Source organism: Panthera onca, chromosome A3 (assembly GCF_046562875.1).
Source record: "Panthera onca isolate mPanOnc1 chromosome A3, mPanOnc1 haplotype 2, whole genome shotgun sequence".
In the NCBI taxonomy this organism is placed as follows: Eukaryota; Metazoa; Chordata; class Mammalia; order Carnivora; family Felidae; genus Panthera; species Panthera onca.
This window is the reverse complement of record NC_138341.1, coordinates 126,772,028-126,791,277: the sequence shown is the minus strand read 5'-3', so window position 1 is coordinate 126,791,277 and position 19,250 is coordinate 126,772,028. Positions and strand designations below refer to the sequence as shown.

At 54.9% G+C, this 19,250-nt stretch overlaps 1 protein-coding gene across 2 annotated transcripts in view; it reads left to right on the top strand.

Annotated features, from left to right (window-relative positions):
- The first annotated feature begins 1,134 nt into the window (after nucleotides 1–1,134).
- The window catches only part of SULF2 (sulfatase 2), a 117,530-nt gene continuing 99,414 nt past the window's right edge, over nucleotides 1,135–19,250 (top strand). Inside the window, exon 1 of one of the 2 annotated variants that reach the window (XM_078444018.1) lies at nucleotides 1,135–1,383. The gene's annotated coding sequence lies outside the window, so the exon portion shown is untranslated. Of the gene's footprint in view, nucleotides 1,384–1,769; nucleotides 1,906–19,250 lie in introns of those variants that run through there. The other variant, XM_078444019.2, reaches the window with a different exon arrangement.

Here is a 19,250-nt window from a genome sequence, read left to right as displayed (position 1 = left end):
TCTGGGGGTGGTGAAGGGAGAAGACGGTGGGGGACTTTCGTGCTTCCCAGCCGGGTTAGGACACCCGATTGGCATCTCAAACAAACAAAGAATGTTTTAGCACACCTTGTGGGCCTCCGATATTTTTATTTACTAAATGTGACAAGCCAACTTGCGCGAAGGAAGACTAAGTCAGAGAAAGGAGCTGTTCCAGTGAAAAGGGGTCTCGGACTTCGCAGAACTCTGGAGCCAAGCTTCCCGGATTCCAATGCTGGGTGCACCCCTTAGCAAGTGTGTGACCTTGGGCCGGTTACTTAACCTCCCTGTGACTTGGTCTCCACGTCTGTAGAATGGGCCTAACACCTCCCTTGTAAGACCATTAGGTTTCAACAAGTCACCGTTGCCTACATAAGGGCACGTATCTGCAGCAAGGTCTGCCTCCCCTTAGCAACTCTGCGTGTTCCTGCAGCTACTGGTTGGTTCTCTGCCGGCTCTTTGCCCAACCCCGTCAGCCCGGTCCCCCTCAGGCCTCTGCTGTGGCGCTGGGGACAGTGGAAACCGCGGTGGACAGCACCACCTTGAGTCGAATTCCTCCCCTTTCGGAGGAGAAAGCGGGTTTCTCCTTTCTTTCCTATTCCCGGATCATTTCTGGGCAACGGCAGCTATTTTCGCTTGAGTTCAAGTTAGGATCTCGGGAGGGTTCCTGGGCGCGGGGGCAGTTCACCCTGCGCTCTAGCTGGGGGCTCGGGCTGCAGCCGGCCTCTCCAAAGGCAGATGCGTGTGGTGAGAGGCGAGCGCCGCGCTTTCAGCAAAGGCGGTCGGGTGTTTGCAGACCGGGGCGAGCCCTTGTGAGAGCAGATAAAAGAAAACATTTATTAACGTGTCATTACGAGGGGAGCGCCCGGCCGGGGCTGTCGCACGCCCCGCGCAACACTGGCTCCTTCCAGCTCCGAGGGAGGAGAAAAAGCGGGGAGGAAGGAAGGATACTCTTCGTTTCCAGCCAAGGGGACCTGATCAATGGCCCTCCTCACTTTATTGCGGTGTTTGATTTATTAGCGATGCCCCCCCCCCCCAGCGTTTGTGTCTTTTACACACACACACACACACACACACACACACGCACGCACGCACGGCTCTGGCTCGCGTCCCTCCCTCAATCCCACAGCTGTTTCAACTCTCCGCCGAGGGCGAGCGGGAGCGAGTGTGCGTCTGTGTCCCGGCGAGGGTGCGCGCTCGGCGCCGGGAGCGCGGCCAGCCGGGTCCCGAGGCGTCGGGAAGCCGAGAGCCGCGCGGACCCCCGCTCTCCGCCGCTGCCCCGTCCGGGGCCGGACTTCGGGGCCAGGGCCGCGCGCGCCGGGGGAACAAGGACCGGGCCGGCCCGGCCGCGCGTCCATCGAGCCGGAGGTAAAGCGCTGGGGCGCGGGGGGCGCGGGGAGGGCGCCGCGGCGGGTTTCCCCCCCACCCCCCCACCGGCCCCGGGCCCCCGCCGCCCGCGGCTCCGGGGCTGGCGCCCCCCGCCCCGGCGCGCGCTCGCCTTCCCCGCTCGGAGGCCGGCGGGCGGGGAGCCGGGCCGCGCCGTGTGCCAAGGGGCCGGCTCGGGCAGCGCGGCCGGCCGGGCTGGGGCGATGTGAGAGCGGCCCGGGCGCGGCGCGGAGCCGGACTTTGGCGAGGGCGGTGCGCCGGGGCGGGGGCCGGGGTGGGGGCGGCGGCGGCGGCGGCGGAGCCGGGGCGGGGGGGGCGGGGGGGGGGGCGGAGAGGCGGGAGGAGGCGGAGGGAGGGGAGGAGGAGCGGCGGCGGCACTCGCCGGGGGATGCGGCGGCGGCGGCGGCAGCGGCGCGGAGTCCCCTGCGCCCCGCGGCCCGGCCGGGCTGCGGCAGAGGCGGCGGCGCCCCGCGCGGGGTGAGGCCGCCGGGGCCGTGCGCGCCGGTGAGTGGGGCGCGCGGGGCCCGGGGGGGCGGGGGGCCCCCCGGCCGCCGCAGCGCCGCCCAGGTGAGCGGGCGGCCGGTCCCGACCGCCCGGCTCCGGCCCCGGCGCGGCGCGCGGAGGTGGGACCGGGCCGTCCAGAGGGAGGCCCCGGCGCCGGCGGGCCGCGGGGGGCGGGGGGCGGGGGGATGACCCGTTTGACCCCGCCGGCGGGCTGGGCGAGCGGGTGACGGCTTCCCACCGCGCCCCTGACCCGCGGGAGCCACGCGGAGCCCTGGAGGACTCCGGGGAAGCGCGCCCGGGCCCGCCGGCCGCAGGGGGATGGCCTCCTTGACCCCTTTGAGTTAGAAGCCAGACCACGTGGGGCTTGTCCAGGCAGGACACGGGAAAGCGGTGGACCGGATCTTCAGGGTGACTGGGAGCTCGCAGCTACCGAAAGGGCCAACGGGATCGAAAAGACAAACTTCCTCCCAGGCCAGGTCAGAACCGGTTCTCATCGCCTTGCGGGGAGATGCCCCCCTCCCCGGGCTCCCCGGGGTTTCCGAAGTGTGGCAGCGAGGCGATTTCTAGGAGTGCGCTTTTCTTTCCTTCTGGTTTTTCTCTCTTTTATTTTAATTCTTTCTAGTAGTTCATTCATTCGTTCTACAAGCATCCGTGGAGCACGTCCTCGTGCCAGGTTCCGCATTAGCTCCAAGAAAAGGCGACGATCGGTATATAGTTCCTGAGCCAGAAGCTCGCTGGGTTCGCTTTGAAGGCAGCCTAGTAAAGAGATGTGGTCTCAGGGTGGAAACTGTAAAGAGACACCAGCAAATCCTAGTTTTGCACAGTGTTCTCTGTCCGCAGTTCCCTACCTGCCCTAGGACTGAAGACAGTGCCCCCTGCGCACAACACAGTCCCCCTCCTCCTCTTCTTCCTGAAAGTTCTGATCCCTTCCCTGCCCCCTCTACTCTTTCCAGCAGCTTGTTTTAATCACTTTTTGAGTTAAAAGTCAATATTTAATTAACCAAGTAATTACATTCAGCTTACGCTTGAATCTGGGTGTTTGCACATCTGTGGCTGCGGGGAGGCCGGCCCTGGCCCCCTCCACCTGCCCCTGCCTCTGTCCCACAGGGCCGCCCTCCCTTCCTTCGGGGCAGAGCCGGGAGCCTGCTCTCCCGCGGGTTCTCTGGCGACAGAGAAGCAGGTAGGATGGGCTTTCCCCGGAGGACAGGGCGTCTCTCCCCAGAGCGGCCAGAGTTACTCTCATCTGGCAGTTAATAGTGAGGGGGATTTCTTCCTGCATCCCGGCTACCCATCACAGAACCCGCTGGAGGGTTGTAATTCAATTAAAGCCATTCATACGTTCATAAAGGGGGTGGGGAGGACAGACTGGAGACCACTCACCTGGCAAGAGAGGTTCCTCCGGCTTTGCCTGTCCCACCTCATGGAGGACAGAACGCTCCTCAAAACAGCCCGTCCGGGGGTGCAGATTAGTGTTCTAGTAAGCGGCTCAAAGGGGAACGGTGGCAGGCTTGGCCGATAGGAGGCTCGCTGGACATTTGCACACGAAGGATGTGCCTTCCTTGGGCCACGTTTATGTACATAAATGCCTGAAAGCCCATGTGGGTTTGGGGTTTGGGCTTTGCGTACAGTTTTTGGGGTTTTCTTATTTGAATTTGTGGCTTTTTAAAAAACCCTAATAACATGTTACGTTTTCAAACTTAAGGGTTGAGTGAGGAGTTAAGTGTAAAAAGCCGGGGCTTGGAGGAAGACAGTGTGGCCGTGTGTGAGATTGTGTGTGCGTGCATGCGCGTGTGCAGGGGTTGTGTCCCCTGCCCAGTCGCTCTGTTCAGCTGCCATCCTGAGGACCTAGAAAGGGGTGACTGCACTGCCCGGCATGTGAAGTCCACCTTTGGATTCGGGGGCGACAACTCTCTCTTCCTTTCCCTAGACGTGTTTAATTTATCCATTTGGCCGTGCCTCGAGGGGCAGCTTTCTGGTCTCCTAAGTCAGCCAGACTGGGAACATCACCCAACCCCACGAAGTCTGTTCTTCAACTCTGTCCCCGCAGAAAGGAACCAAAAGCCTTGTCCTCCAGAAGAATAGCAGAATTCCCGACCCGCTTGTAGTTCAAAGAACGAGCTTCGTCTAGACTTAGGGTGACAGATAACACTTATGTAGTGTTTTGTGAGCCATACGCTGTTCCAACCCCTCGTGCATAATAACTCCTTTAATCCACACAAAAACCCAGTGAGGTAGGTCTTGTGGTTTTCGTCATGTTAAAGACGAGGACACAGAGGGGATTGTGACCTTCCTGGGACAATTGGTCAGTGGTGGAGCCAGGATGTAAGAGGCCCTGTGGCCCCAGGGTCCATTCTGACCCACTGTACTCTCCTCCCTCCGTGACCTGGGTCTTTCTTCCAGATGTGGAAGAAATACATGCCCCGTGGAAGAAAACGCATCTAGACAAAAGTTTGAAAGGCAGAAGCCCATCAGTAACCCCTCTCCTCTCCAAAAATCTCCACTATTTGACAGAATCTCCGATTTGTGTTTGGTTTGGGGGGGCGGTTTGCAGCCTGAGGAAAGTGTGCGATTGCCGGGCCACGTTTCCTGCCCCGTGCAAATACACACACACGCTCCCCTAGTCAGAATGCAAAGGGACGCATCAAATGTGGCTGATGCAAAAAAGCACGGCCTCCGAGGGGCGGAAGGGTTAACGTTTTCCGAGAAGTGAGGCCCTCTTGTGGTTGGTGATGGAGTCGCACTGGCCTGTCCTTGGAGAGGTGGCCCCGAGGTTCCCAGCTTTCCATCAGGCCCCGGGGCCCTCTGTGGCTGGTGGGCACGGAAGGTGGGGCTTCTCAGTGCTGACCTGCAGGTGCGGTCGCCTCACCTCAACCTGCCTGCCTTGCGATGAGCCCCCGCCCGGGGAGGCCGCGGGGCCCCTGATCCGATTCAGGGCGCTACCTAATTGGAAGATCATTAAGATCATTATAATTAATTGGCATCCTGATAAATGGCGTGATTGCCTAACTGGGATGGTTGCTAGGGAACCGGGCCTCACTTGGAGCCGAAAGAGGAAGTCGCGTGGGTCTGGCCGCGGTCGGGTGTTCTGGCTACACAACCAGCAGTTAATGGGGGGCAGGGAGGCGGACGACCCGAGCAGTCTTCCCGGCATCTGTTGGTGTTTACTGAGCAACTGCTGTGTGCAGGTCGCAAAGAGAATGTCACAGAGTCTCAAACCAGCATAAGGAGAAAAGAAGGGACGTGTTCGCTTTTATGGCCACAAACTGCTCGGGTAACTCTGGCTTCAGATGCAGCTGGAATCAGGGCTCCGATTCTGTCATGAGCATCCGTTCCTCTGCCTGTCTGCTCCTCCTTCCACGGGGCCGGTTGCCCTCTGGCTCCAAGGGGTGGGCAGGCCCGGGCTTCCTGCCCCGCTGTGTGATCCGGGGAGCATTAGTTAACCTCTCTGGGCCCCGGCGTTGTCGTCCAGCAAATGACGAGGTCTGTAGTAGCACTTATCTCCTGGTTTGTGGTAAAGGATGAAGTGAAGTCATCAGCAGCAAGGGCTTCGCGCGGCATCTGACCTCAGCAGGCCCTCAGTAAACGCCGGCTGTTATCATAATTGAGGTGTCCGAGTTGGCTGCTGAAGAGCGGTCCTCTTGTTCTCCCTGGTCTAAGCCCAACAGGAAAGAACAAGCTTCTTTTCTGGAAATGCCCACCCCCGCCCCAGGCGTCCCTCTGATGGCACTGGTTTATGTCACGTGCTCACTCCAAACCCGCACCGGTCAAGGAAACGAGCGCCCGACGGTGGGCTTAGGCCAGGCTCCCAGGCCCCACCCTGGGGCTGGGGACGGAGCATCGGAGCCCCCAGAGTCCTGGAGAGCACAAGTTGGGGGGCTCACCAGTGGAAGGAAGCCTCATTGCTACAGCCTGCTAAACATCCCGGGGTGTCTGCGAGGGACCTCACGACAAATATCCATTGTGCCGGGGAACCAGGTGACTGGCAGCCTGGAACGTGGGGAAGAGAGAGGTTTGGGGGCAGGGAGATGATCCGGAATTCAGTCGTGGACGTGTTGGGTTTGAGATGACCAGGGGATCTGAGCTCTCGGTCGCTGTGGGATACCCACGTCTGGAGCTGGCTGGGGCTGGCAGCCTAAATCTGGGAGGCCTTGGAGGATCCGTGTTATTTTAAGCCATGGGACTGGACACGACCGTCCAGGGAAAATGTATTTTGTTCTCTGGTGTGGTCTGCCCCTCCCCTCCACCTGCCTGTCCTGCATCTATCTGATGACTATTTTTAGCACACCTCACAGGCTCACCTCCTAATGATGCTCCTGAGAAATTCACAAAGCCCCAGGCCGAGCCCGCTTTGTCCGTCTCCTCACTGCTCAGTGATTAGCGGATAGAACCAAATATTCATCACTCGACAACAGGTGCCTTTGGGAACTGAAGGTCAGGTGGGATCTTGGGCCTCATAGGCAACATGATGCCTCCCTGGTAGAACACCTGTTGGCATGGTCTTCGAAGCTTTTCCTCCAGCCCAGACCCAGACTTCATGGGATTCTCTCACCAGAGACCACCGCCATTTTGAATTCTACACAGTCTCTTAATGAGATTCCAAAACATACGTTGTCCAGGGGCCCTGGCCTCTGACACATGGCTTTGTCTTGTAAAAGCCTGGCCCACGGCTCTGCGCACTTGGGCCCTGCTTGAGACATTAGGTAAATTCTACCCCAGACCCAGAGTCGTTACGAGTAGGTCTTATAAGCGTGAGTTGATGGACGGGGCCATCCCCAGGGGCCGTGACGTGTTTAGCCAGGTGGAAGCCAGATGTGTTAGGTGAAGAATACAGCCAGTAGCCTTCGTTACTGGCTCCCAGTCAGGGCCCCAGTGGGTGACTGGCCCTCCTCAGTGGCCAAAGAGAGGAGCGTTTTGAAAAGAGAATGGAAAATGGCTCCCAGAAGTTCAGGAGATGTCCATGCTCTGGTGAAAGTCAGATCATCCCAAAGCTGCATTTCTGGCCTGCTCTAGAGACAGACCCTGTCCACAGACTTGTGCATGCGGGCCACTTTTCTGGATATTTCAGACACCAAGAAATCCTACCACAGTTCTTAGAGGCTTTGAGTCCTAAGCATTTGAATGTGAATCAAGATATATTCACCGCAAGTAATGGTGAATTACACTCTCCTGGCTGAGAGTGGCTTACACAATAGAAACGTTAGCTCTCACTTAACAGTCCAAGCCAGGGGAGCCCTGGAGCCAATTTGTACAGTGTCTTCAGAGACCCAAGATCTTCCAGTCCTCTGCTCCTCGGTCCTCATGCGTCTTTGGCCTTGCTGCTTCATGGTCTCAAGATGGCTGCTGCAGCTCTAGATATTACATCCCCATACAAAGTGGAAATAAAAGAGTGGGACCCCATGCTGTCAGCCTTTTAATCAGAAAGCAAAATCCTTCCAAGAACACCCTCACCCCAGCAGACTTTGCTTCATGCCTCATTGGTCCAGGGTTGGGTTTTGTATGCACACCTAAACCAAACACTGGCAGAGGGAAACGGGCTTTTCGTGTTTGACGTCACTCGGTGGTTCCCAAAATTAGCAGATCAGACGCCCTCATAGAGCAAATATTTTTGGCAGGTTTACCTGAAATGAATTCCTGGTAATAGAACCTCTCTGCATGTTTTTGAACTGATAAAGTATCCTGAGTATAATTTAAAGAAAAACTAAGAAGAAATGTAAGTAAACATATGTATGGCCAGCTATAAATCTTAGGCACAACTACGTTGGAAGACGCAATAAAGCAGTCAGATGCCCACGCTAGTGTGGAATCACATAAATCTGACGGCTACAGACACAGCGGGGTAGGAACATCCCACAAGTGCTACGGCCATAAACCATGTGATTTTCCCAAATGGCGAACAATTTACCAAAATCTCCGAACAAAACAAACGACAGTCTTCCCTTGGTTTACCTCGCGGTTGCATTCCCAGAAAATTCAGCGTAGAGTAGAACCAGGCAAAACAGCTTTTCTGTTTATATGTGAGATGGGGTTCGTTTCTGAGGCCAGGTAGCTAACTGTAAGAGCTTTTTCGCCTACGTGAGTGTCTTGTGGGACATCGGAAAGTCATGCCGGAAATGGGGCAGTTCTGGGGGTGCCTGGCTGGCTCGGTTGGAAGGGCATGAGACTCTCGATCTTGGGATCGTGAGATCGAGCCCCACATTGGGGGTAGAGATTACTTAAAAATAAGAATAATAAATAGAATGTACTCAGTTGGAAATGGGGCAGTTCTGGGGGTGCCTGGCTGGCTCAGTTGGAAGGGCATGAGACTCTCGATCTTGGGATCGTAAGATCAAGCCCCACATTGGGTTCTTCACTGCGTGGAGGGTGGCAAATTATCCGGCATCCCTGCTCCCCTACCAGACGCCGGAAACATCCCCCAGTTACCATGACGACCAAACACTCTTCACAAATTCCTGCGAACACCCCTCTGGGCTGATTTCACTCTTCTGAGAGCCAAGGGCTTACGCCAGTGCTGGTTTATTGCCAAAACAGGGGTGCACCTCCCGGCCTGTAAACTGAGGAGTGATCCTGTGGGGGCCAGCCACCCACAGCTTCTGCCTCAGAACTGTCCCTGGGGACAGCTTATTGCCCTCCTTGTTGACGCGTTCCTACAATACCCTAGTCCCTCGGGTGACACGATCCCATGTTGTTAGCACGAACCAGCTCTCCAGCGAATGGGCTCCTGAGTTCTTGGGCACATCCAGGTATCAGCGGCTTCCACCTGGGCAGGAGATGAAGAAGGTGTAGAAGACTGGACGTAAGAGACATCTCTGAGAGTGCCCCTGGTTAACAGGGTGCATTCTAGAACCAGACTTCCTGATTCACCTACCAGCTCTGCCGCTCAGTAGCTGGGCGGAGATGGTCAAGTCAACTCATTTCTCTGAGCCTCAGACCCCTCTTCTGTCAAATGGGGATGATCACGGCAGCTTCCTGGTAGAGTCACGGCGAAACACTAGTTCACTGGGTCGGCACGTGGAAATTGCTTCCAAAAGTCAGGCGTCCTTATTATTGCTTATACTTGTAGATCCCCTAGCCTTTTTGCTTTTGTTTTTGTTTTTGTTTTTGTTTTTACCGAGATGTAATTGACGTATAACGATATTCGGCTTAGGTGTACAACATGATTTGATACACGTATATCTTGGAAAACGATTACCACAGTAAGGTTAGTTAATACGCATCATCACACAGTTAAATGTTTTTCCTGGGGATGAGAATGTTTAGGGTTTAGGCTCTTAGCAACTTCCGGGTGCAAAACACAGCCTCGTTAACCGTGCAGTGCGTCGTCCCCGGTTGCAACAGGAAGTCTGTACCTTTTAACCGCCTTCGCCCATTTCTCCCACCGCTCACTCCCCAGTCTCTTCTCGGTATGAAGATTCCACATATAAGCGAGCTCCTGCTGAGTTTGTCTCTCCCCTGAGGGCCCGTGCCACAAATGGCAGGGTTTCCTCCTTTCTCCTGGCCGAGTAATATTCCCATGGTCTGCGTATACACATCACCTCTCCTCTCTCCGCTCACCCCTCCACGGCCATGGCGGTGGCTTCCGTGGCTTGGCCGCTGTGGATGTACGCGTGCAGATAGCTTTTCGAGACGGTGATTTCATTTCCTTTGTATAAATCCCGGAAGGGCAGTTGCTAGATCGTATGTTCCGTGTTTAACGTGGGGAGGAACGGCCACGCTGCTTTCTTCTTAGCTTCTTGAAGTGCTCCTGTACTTAACTCCCGTCGGTCCGCAAGGAAGGCTGCAGTACCCCCCCACCCCGAGCTGAGGAAGTCCTCATCCTGAGGCCTCCTGAGCTGTCGAGCTGCGCTGTGCCCCGCTCCCCACCCCGCCCCCACCCACCCCTCTTTTAGGCCTCAGTCAGGCCAGCTCAGGAAGGGAGCAAACCTGGGGGGCCAACCTATAGGGCTCCGAGCCCATCCCGGGAGCCCAAGGTGGGCTTGTCACCATGGACCCAGGAGATGCTCATTAGGGGAGCAGGGGTTCCGAACGATCTCCAGGGCAGCTCTTAAAAACCCCGGCGCCCAGCCCAGGCCACACCCAGACCAGGTAACTCGGCAGCCTGGGGGTGGGGCCTGGGCATCTGAGCAACCAGGTGACTCCAGCGGGTAGCTCAAGTTTCGGACGGCTAAGGCAGGAAGAGAAGGTGCTGGATGGGGTGCCTTCTGCTAGGCGTTTCTGCAGTTGGTGGTGGCAGCTGCTGTAACAAACCCCTCCTTCCAGTGACCTGTTGCGCCTGTCGTAAAGTCCAGACTCCTTGCCATGGGCTACTCTGCCCTGCACTGCCTGGCCTCCACCCCCGTCTCACTTCCTCCACCTCCGAGCTTATTGTGCCATCACACTGGCCTCTTCTCTGTTCGTTGGCCGCATCCGAGCTTGTTCCAACCCCAGGGCCTTTGCACTTGCTGTCCCCCCCCGTGCCTGGACATCACAAGTCTGGCTCCTTCCGATCCATTAGGTCTCCGCTCAAACATCACATCCTTAAAGGCCTGGTATGACACCTGTTTTATGTTTATAACACTTGCCACTCTCTGGAATTATCTCGATTTACTTATTCGTCCTTTGTCCTCTCTCCTCTCCCTAAAAAGTAAGCCTCGCGGCTGCAGGAATCGGGTCTGTCTCACTCATCACTGTAACCCCAGCACCCAGAACAAGGCCCGGGACTCTGAGTGCTCAGGAAATATTTTTTGGATGAGGGAACCTGGGAAGGAGGCTCGGAGATGTGCCGCTGGGTCTGATTCTAGGGTTTGGGGATCCTTCGAGGGCAACTGCTCGAGGTGAAGGAGTCAGAACCAGTTTGCCATTTGCAGAAAGCAAAGGGGGGGGGGGGGCGGGGAGGGTTGCTCACCAGTCCTGGGACCCTTCCGGCGTCCATCCCGGCGCTGGAGCTGGGGTGTGTGCTGAGGTCACCCACATCCGCCTCGGGCCACGGCGGGGACGTCAGGCCCTGTGCAAGGGCTGGCAGAACCCGCCGCTTCTGACCAGTCTCAGGCCACTTGGTACACGGAAGTTAGTCTGTGAGATCAGTGGCGGGACATTTCTGCAGGTGCCCTGGGAAAGACAGCTCTCCCCACCCCCCACCCCCCTCCCCCGCCCTCATTGTCCCCTCCTGAAAGGAGCTGTCACAGCCCAGGAGACCTGCCTCTGTCACCTCCTGTCCCAAACTCACACTCCTGAAGGCTCACGTTTCTGTGCCCCAGACAGCATTCTAAGCGGCCGCGCAGGTGAACATGACACGGGTTGTCTTAGTCCGTTCAGGCTGCAACAGAATCCCAGAGACTAGAAAGTTTCGAAGCAGCAGAAATTTATTTCTCACAGTTCTGGGGCTGACAAGTCCAAGGTCGTGGTGCCGGCAGGTTCAGAGTCTGGTGAAGGCCCGCTTCCTCCTTCACAGGTGACACCTTCTCGTGGCCTCGCATGGCAGAGGGGCAAGGGAGCTCTCTGGGGTCTATTTTATAAGGACACTAATCCCGTTCATGAGGGTCCCACCCTCATGACCTGATGACCTGCAAAGACCCCACCTCCTAATACTATTGGATTGGGATGAGGTTTCAACGTATGAATTTTGGGGAGACACAAGCATCCGTCTACAGCACAGGGACCTTCTAATCCCCATTTTACAGACAAGGAAAGTGAGGCAGAAAGAAGCCTCTCCTCATCCTGCCCTCTCAGAACAGGACATCACAGGCTGGCTAAGCAGGGCCTGTATTCAGCTCACAGAGATGTTTAGCCTACACACTGTTTTGAACTTTTTTTTAAGTTTATTTATTTTGAGAGAGAGAGAGCATACAGCACGGGGGGGGGGGGGGGGGGCGGGGAGGGAGAGGGCAGGGAGAGAGGGAGAGAGAATCCCAAGCAGGCTCTGTACCATCAGCACACGGAACCAGATACGAGGCTCGATCCTACAAACTGTTGAGATCGTGACCTGAGTCAAAATCAAGAGTCAGACGCTTGACTGACTGGGCCACCCAGGTGCCCTTGTCTCAAACATTTTTTAAAGTTAGTTGTCAGATTTTTAAAAATTCTGAGATCTTAGGGGCGCCCGGGTGGCCCAGTCGGTTGAGTGTCCCCCTCTTGATCTCAGCTCAGGTCGTGATCTCACGGTTCGTGAGTTCGAGCCCCACGTCAGGCTCTGTGCTGACAGCGTGGAGCCCGTCTGGGGTTCTCTCTCTCCCTCCCTCTCTGCCCCTCCCCTCCTCGCTCACTCTCTCTCTCTCTCTCTCTCTCTCTTTGATCAGGGCCCATTATCGTCTCCATTTTGTAACTGAGGCACCATGTGTGCTCCCCCCCCCCCGCCCCCCCCGGACTAGCAGCTCCTTCAGCTTGGTTATCTCGGTACCCTCCGTGCTGAGCTTCCTGGCTGTTTGGAAAGGGATTGAAAGAAGGGAAGAATGATGCCCTTCTTTGAGGACACTGATTAGAGCCACTGGCCACTGGATACCAAAAATCTTGACTGGTCGTAGCCTTCAAGGCTCTTTGGTTGTGTTTCTGCTTTAGGAGAGAGCACCTGCAGCTGGGTGGCTTAAAGCAACAATGGAATAATTTGTAACCGTTCTGGGAGTTGTCAGGGTTCTCCTGCTCCCTGTGGTATCAGCTAAAAGGTCCAAAATGGGTCCACTCTGATGACCTTCAGCGAGTGCTGGTCACACAGGGGAGTTACCTCCTCCCCCACGTGGCCTCTTACCGCGCTCGCTCACCTATGGTGGTCGGTCTCACGGTCTTCTGACTCCTAGGAGCCCAACAGTGAAAGCTACCAGGCTTTCTAAGGCTTTAGCTTAGGAAGCTATAGGGACCCCCAAGGAGCTGCTGGAAGAGGGGTTCCAATGGGACAAATACACCCCTGTTTGTCCCTTCTGCCCTTGACATTCCATTTGAGAATCAAAAGCCCGAGGAGAGAGTCTGATGGGCCAACTTTGGTCACATGATCACCACTCAGTCACATGGCGAGAGAGAGGGCGACACATCTTGTCAGGCGAGAGAAATTCATCAAAAGGAAATTGGGTTTCTAGTGTCGAGAGTAGTGGACCGGTGGCCAGACGAAGTTAGAAGCCACTGCTCAGCCCCTGAATAAGTGACTCCCCCAGGATGAGCAGTTAACATTTTTGAGTGAATGGATGGATAGATGGGTGGGTGAATGAATGAATGAATGAATGAAGGCATTTTTTAAAAAATCTGCTAGAAGTAGAACGCCCAAATCTCTGTGGCATCTCTTCCGGGTCAGGGGCCCCATAACTCAGGCACTGCTGGGGGTCTGAGACACCTCTTCACGGGGCAAAATTGGCTCCCAGAATTCTAACCCAGCATCCTGACCCCAAAGATGGGGATAATTGGAGCTGGCTCCCGGCAGGGAGAGCGTGTGCGGTCATGACCGAACTGCCAGCACAGCGAATGTGCTCCCGCCTCCCCAGACCCCACCCCACGTGGACACCTATCAGAGAGCACGCCTTGTGACACTCAGCGAGTCCCCCAGCGCAGTGAGACCGCTCCAGTGGGAGAAACTGATCCGAACTCAAGGAGCACCACCTCTAACCTCCGCTTTCCTCCCCTTGGCCGTCTGTTTCCACCTGCCGATTAAATTGCACAGCATGCCAGGGTTGGAAATGGACCTGTCCTGCAAAATTCTTTGGACTCCCGTCTCTAAATTTAGTGAGTTATTTGGTAAAAGTTGCTTCAGACTCCTCCTCCTGCCTATGAGTGCAGGCTTCTCAAATAATTGTAAGTGCCAGGCTGTTTCCAAGGTGAGCTAATGAGAAGCTCATCTGTTAATAGCAGGGGCATGATGGGCGAAGATAGTACACGGGGCTGTGGAATGGGTGGAAAGGGAAGAAGTAATTAGATTATGAACACCAGGCCACCAAAACAGACTTTTGTCCCTTTATGTTCTGCTCAAAGGAAACTATATACAGTCTCTGGAACCATAAATACGTGTCCTCGGGGGGGGGGGGGGGGGGGTAAACCGTGCTGGGAAAGAGTGGGGTTGAAAAAAAATAGAGGGGGGGCCTGGGATCCGCAGTCCTGGCCCAGGCAGTCTACACTGAGAACCAGCCCACAATTAGGCGTGAATAATGACTCTGTTCAGGTCCAACTTTATTGCTTTTGGCCAAAGGCCTTTTGCAGAAATAACTTTGTAACTTGCTGCCAGGGAAGCTTTCGTGCACAGCTAAGACAAAAGAACAAAGGACAGAGGTGGGTACTTCTGTGTCTGATTCCCCATTTCCCCTGAACACCTAGCAAGAACAACAGGTGTGGCCTACCTGGAAGGTGTGGGCTGGCAGAAGGTGATGTCCAGTCTCCTCTGTGGCAGGCTGCCACTCCTGTTCCTGACATTCTGGTCTTTATTCTGTTTATTCTTCAAACCAGCCAAACTCGCTCCTACCACTGGGTCTTTGCACCTGCTTTTTCCTTCGGTTGTAAAGCATTTTGCCTATAACTGGCTTCTCCCCACCTTCAGGTCTCAGCTCAAACATCACTCCTTCCTAGAGGCTTCCCCTGATTTACTGTCTATCCTGTCTCCCCGACAGTTTTCTTCAAAGCTCTTCAGACGACCTGAAATTTATCTTCACGTATTATCTGTCTCCCCCACCAGGATGTCAGCTCCTTGCTGGTAGAGGCCTGGCCTGTTCCATGTTTATGGCTGTTTGCCAGCATCCCATGTAGCACCAGGCACGTAGTAGGTGCTCAGAAAAGATCACATAGCTTTGAAGGGTTGCAAATAAGCCTCCAGCCACACTCTAGTGGAGCTTTCTTTGGCCGCTCCGTGTTTCAAATGTATTGAATGCTTTCACTTTGGAAACAAAGTCTCCAGTGTGGTCCAGTCCCCACCCTCTAACCCATTCTCCCAAGTCCAAAGCATGTCACTCAATTCTCGGGCCTAGCCCCTGCAGGCATTTGAGTTTGAGGCCCTGCTGTAGACAGAGGCCACTGCAGACGAGCATGTCTCCCCAGAATTAGCCACACAACATCCAGGCTTCTCCTGAGCCAAGGCCACGGGCCAGCCCCCTGGGCTTTGGCCGACCCAGGCCCACTGACTGGATGAAGGCATCCAGCGGGCAGGACCCAGTGGTCCTCACTTTAGGGCCGTGTGTTAGGGGTCATTCCGTAAGTGACATCAGATTTCACTGTGTTCTCTTCTGAGCCTTCTGAGTCCTCGGGGAGGGAGCCCCTGTTACTCCTCCTTTGTGGCCTTCAAGGAGGCCTGTAAGAAAAAGGTCAGTGCCCTCGGCAAGCAAGGATCCAAGTGCAACGTCACGCATTTGTTTCTTGATGTTGCTCTCCATTTATGGCCGGGGTTCTCCCCTGGGAGCAATTTTGCCACCACCCCCCTCGCCCCTGGGACATGTGACAGTGTCCAGAGGCATTTTTGATGTCCACAACTGGGGGTGGGTGCTAGTCACGTCTCACAGAGGCCAGGGAGGCTGCTAAACACCCTGCAATGCACAGCCCTCCCCCACCCCCACCCCCACCCCCACCCCCACCCCCGGCAGACGATGGCCCGGCCCCAAACATCAGAAGTGCCAGGTTAAGAGTCTGGTTTAGTGCAGGTGATTCTCATTCCCCAGAGAAAGACAAGCCTCCTTTGTAGATAAATTTGCGAAAATAGCAAAGGGAGCAAACTGAAGAAGAATCGGGCAGGAATGAGGGCACAGGTGATCAGTCGAACTTCTGAGACCTTCCCCTCAAGAGCAGGTACACCAGGTAGAGGTCAGTCCTGTCGCCCCTTTCAGAGCAGAACGGACCGTGTGCCTCACGCCAGGGCCCCTGCCGTGGAAGCGGCCATCTCTCCAGAACCTTCCTGGGAGCCGCCTGGAGAAATGCAACCGTTGATTCTGGGCCAGGCGGAGCGGCTGCGTTGCCTCGGCCGAGTTCCTAAGGGCTGGCGGCTGGTCTGCGGCTCTCTCCTCTGTCCTGACATTGTCAGCCCTCCCTCCCAAATCTGGTCCCCAGCGGTCCCCCCACCGCCCCGGTCTGGAGACCCCCAGTTGAAGTCGCCTCTCCCGCTGCCGGACAAGCCAGCCAGCCGCCCGAGGAGACGGGCCGGCGGCCTCCCCTCCCGCACTCTTCTGTGTGCACGGTGGCCCTGGGCTCAGAGGGCCGAGGGGCCAAGGCTCAGGATCGTCACTTCCGACGTCAGCAGGAGGGAAGTGAGGGCAATTAGGGCCAGTTCCCCGAAACCAGGTCCCACACTTCGCTCTGGGTTTCTGGGTCTGTTGGCTGCCTTCCCCCTTAAAAACGAGGAGGGGGAAGGGTTCTTTTGAAGCGGGAATAAATGTTTTCTGGGCCAAGATCACGGGAAGCTCCGTTCTCCGTGGCTTTCCACGTCCAGCGCAAGCTTTTCTCTCGGCCCATCGTCCCCTCAGAGCTGCCGGACCTGACCCCACCGAGTTAACTGAGCCCTTCGGGTCGTACAGGACGGAGGAGTGTGGTCAGGGGGGCCCCCGGGTGACCCGGGGCCTCCTGAGGCCCAGGGATCTCCGAGGCTGGCGTGGGCACAAACTCCAGTGCCTGCCAGACGCAGACACGGAATCGGAGTCCGTTCGAGTTTCACTTCCTAGAAAGGCTGATGTGTGCCGGGCAGAGGCCCACGTGGCCCCCACACTGTGGCGCCCAGACCCCCGTGACTTGGCGGGTCCCGCCGTGTTTCCAGGACAGCCGCGGGATAGCCTGCGTGCTCGTCCACGCTGTGACCTTGGCGCTCCTCCAGGGAAAGGGGGCAGGGGGTCCCCGTCCCCTCCTTTTGAAGCCGGCCAGACTTGGGACCCGCCCGTGACCGATAGAGGCAGGAGTGACACTGGGGACAGCAGAAAAGACGGAGTTGGGTTGGAGACACCGAGGCGGCCCTGCCCGTTGCTGGGACAGCCGCCTTCCGAGCCGGAAGCAGACCCCACCCTGAGGCCACCATGGTGGGAGGGAGCCCGGGCCTCAAGGAGGAGCCTCCCTGAGGTCCTGGCCAACTGCCGGTAGCCGCTCTTCGGTGACCCCGGCTACGGCCGCACACATTCTGAAGCAGAGGCCAGTGTTCTGTGCTGTGTCCCGTTTGAGCTCCGGGGCGCAAAAAACAAACAAAAAGGACTTTATTCTCCTGCTAAGGTTGAAGGCAAATTGTTACACAGAAGTGGTTGCTGCAGCACCTGGCGTGTGCCAGTCTGCCCTCCATTTCTTCGTTCATTCACTCATTCGTTCACTCGTTCATTCCTTCAGTCATTCGTTCCTTCGTTCCTTCACTCATTCGTTCATTCACTCATTCTTTCACTCATTCGTTCATTCACTCATTCATTCATTCCTTCACTCATTCGTTCATTCACTCATTCATTCATTCCTTCACTCATTCGTTCATTCACTCATTCATTCATTCCTTCACTCATTCGTTCATTCATTCCTTCACTCATTTGTTCATTCACTTATTTGTTCACTCATTCACTCAGCCCTTCACTCAGTCGTTCATTCATTCATTCGTTAATTCACTCATTCATTCCTTCACTCATTCGTTAATTCACTCATTCGTTCATTCACTCATTCATTCATTCCTTCACTCATTCCTTCACTCATTTGTTCATTCCTTCACTCATTCACTCATTTGTTCACTCATTCACTCAGCCCTTCACTCATTCATTCCTTCACTCATTCGTTCATTCACTCATTTGTTCATTCGCTCATTCGCTCATTTGTTCACTCATTCACTAGTTCATTCACTCATTCTCTCATTGATTCAGTCACTCATTCACTCAGTCGTTCATTCTTTTGTTTGTTCATTCACTCAATCATTGATTTGTTCATTTCACTCATTCATTCACTCGTTCATTCACTCATTCATTTATTTGTTCATTTCACTCGGTCGTCACTCATTCCTTCACTCATTCCTTCACTCATTTGTTCATTCCTTCACTCATTCACTCATTTGTTCACTCATTCACTCAGCCCTTCACTCATTCGTTCATTCATTCCTTCCTTCACTCATTCGTTCATTCACTCATTCATTCCTTCACTCATTCATTCACTCATTTTTTCACTCATTCCTTCACTCATTTGTTCATTCATTCACTCATTCACTCATTTGTTCACTCATTCAGCCCTTCACTCATTCCTTCACTCGTTCATTCCTTCACTCGTTCATTCCTTCACTCGTTCATTCCTTCATTCCTTCATTTGTTCATTCACTCATTCGTTCATTCACTGATTCATTCATTCCTTCACTCATTCATTCATTCACTCATTCCTTCACTCATTCGTTCATTCCTTCACTCATTCGTTCATTCACTCATTCCTTCACTCATTTGTTCATTCATTCACTCATTTGTTCATTCCTTCACTCATTCACTCATTTGTTCACTGATTCACTCAGCCCTTCACTCATTCATTCCTTCACTCATTCGTTCATTCACTCATTTTTTCACTCATTCATTCACTCATTTGTTCATTCACTCATTTGTTCACTCATTCACTAGTTCATTCACTCGTTTGTTCTCTCATTGATTCATTCACTCATTCATTCACTCAGTCATTCACTCATTCATTTGTTTGTTCATTCACTCATTCATTGATTTGTTCATTTCACTCATTCATTCACTCGGTCGTTCATTCGTTCACTCGTTCATTCACTCATTCACTCACTCATTCACTCATTCACTCATTCATTGATTTGTTCATTTCACTCAGTCCTTCACTCTTTCATTCACTCATTCATTCATTCACTCATTCATTCACTTATTCATTCACTCGTTCATTCACTCACTCATTCATTCACTCTTTCATTCATTCATCAGTATCGAGAATGTCACATCTAGCCCCTCACCACCCCTGTCCTGGTCCAAGCACGGTCCAGGGCAGCTGTCTCACTGGCCTTCCTGCGTCTACCCTCATTCCCTGCAGTCTGTTCTGTTAAAGCCTGCCCTATTAAAACCTACATCCAATCTCAGTACTCCCAGGCTGAAACCTTCCAGGTCCTCCTCTCCCAATGAGCCTTCCCCTCACTCAGCTCCGCCCCAGCCATACTTGCCCACTTTACCTTCCTTAGACTCCCAGGTCCGCACCTCCCCCAGGACATTTATACCTGTTCTTCCCTATGCCTGGAACACCATTCCCCCAAGATGTCTGCAAGGCACATTCCTTCACCTCCTACAGGACTCTGCTGACTCCCCTCTCTAAAGATGCAACCTTCCTCCCACCCCCACTGTCACTTCTGACCTCCCTCTCCTGCCTCCGCTCCTGAGGACTCATCGCCTCGTGCCTGTGATCTCTTTTGGTGCCTGATTCATGCAAGATCGTTCATTTCTGGATCACCAGCATGTAGAACAGGGCCTGTGCGTAGTAGGTGC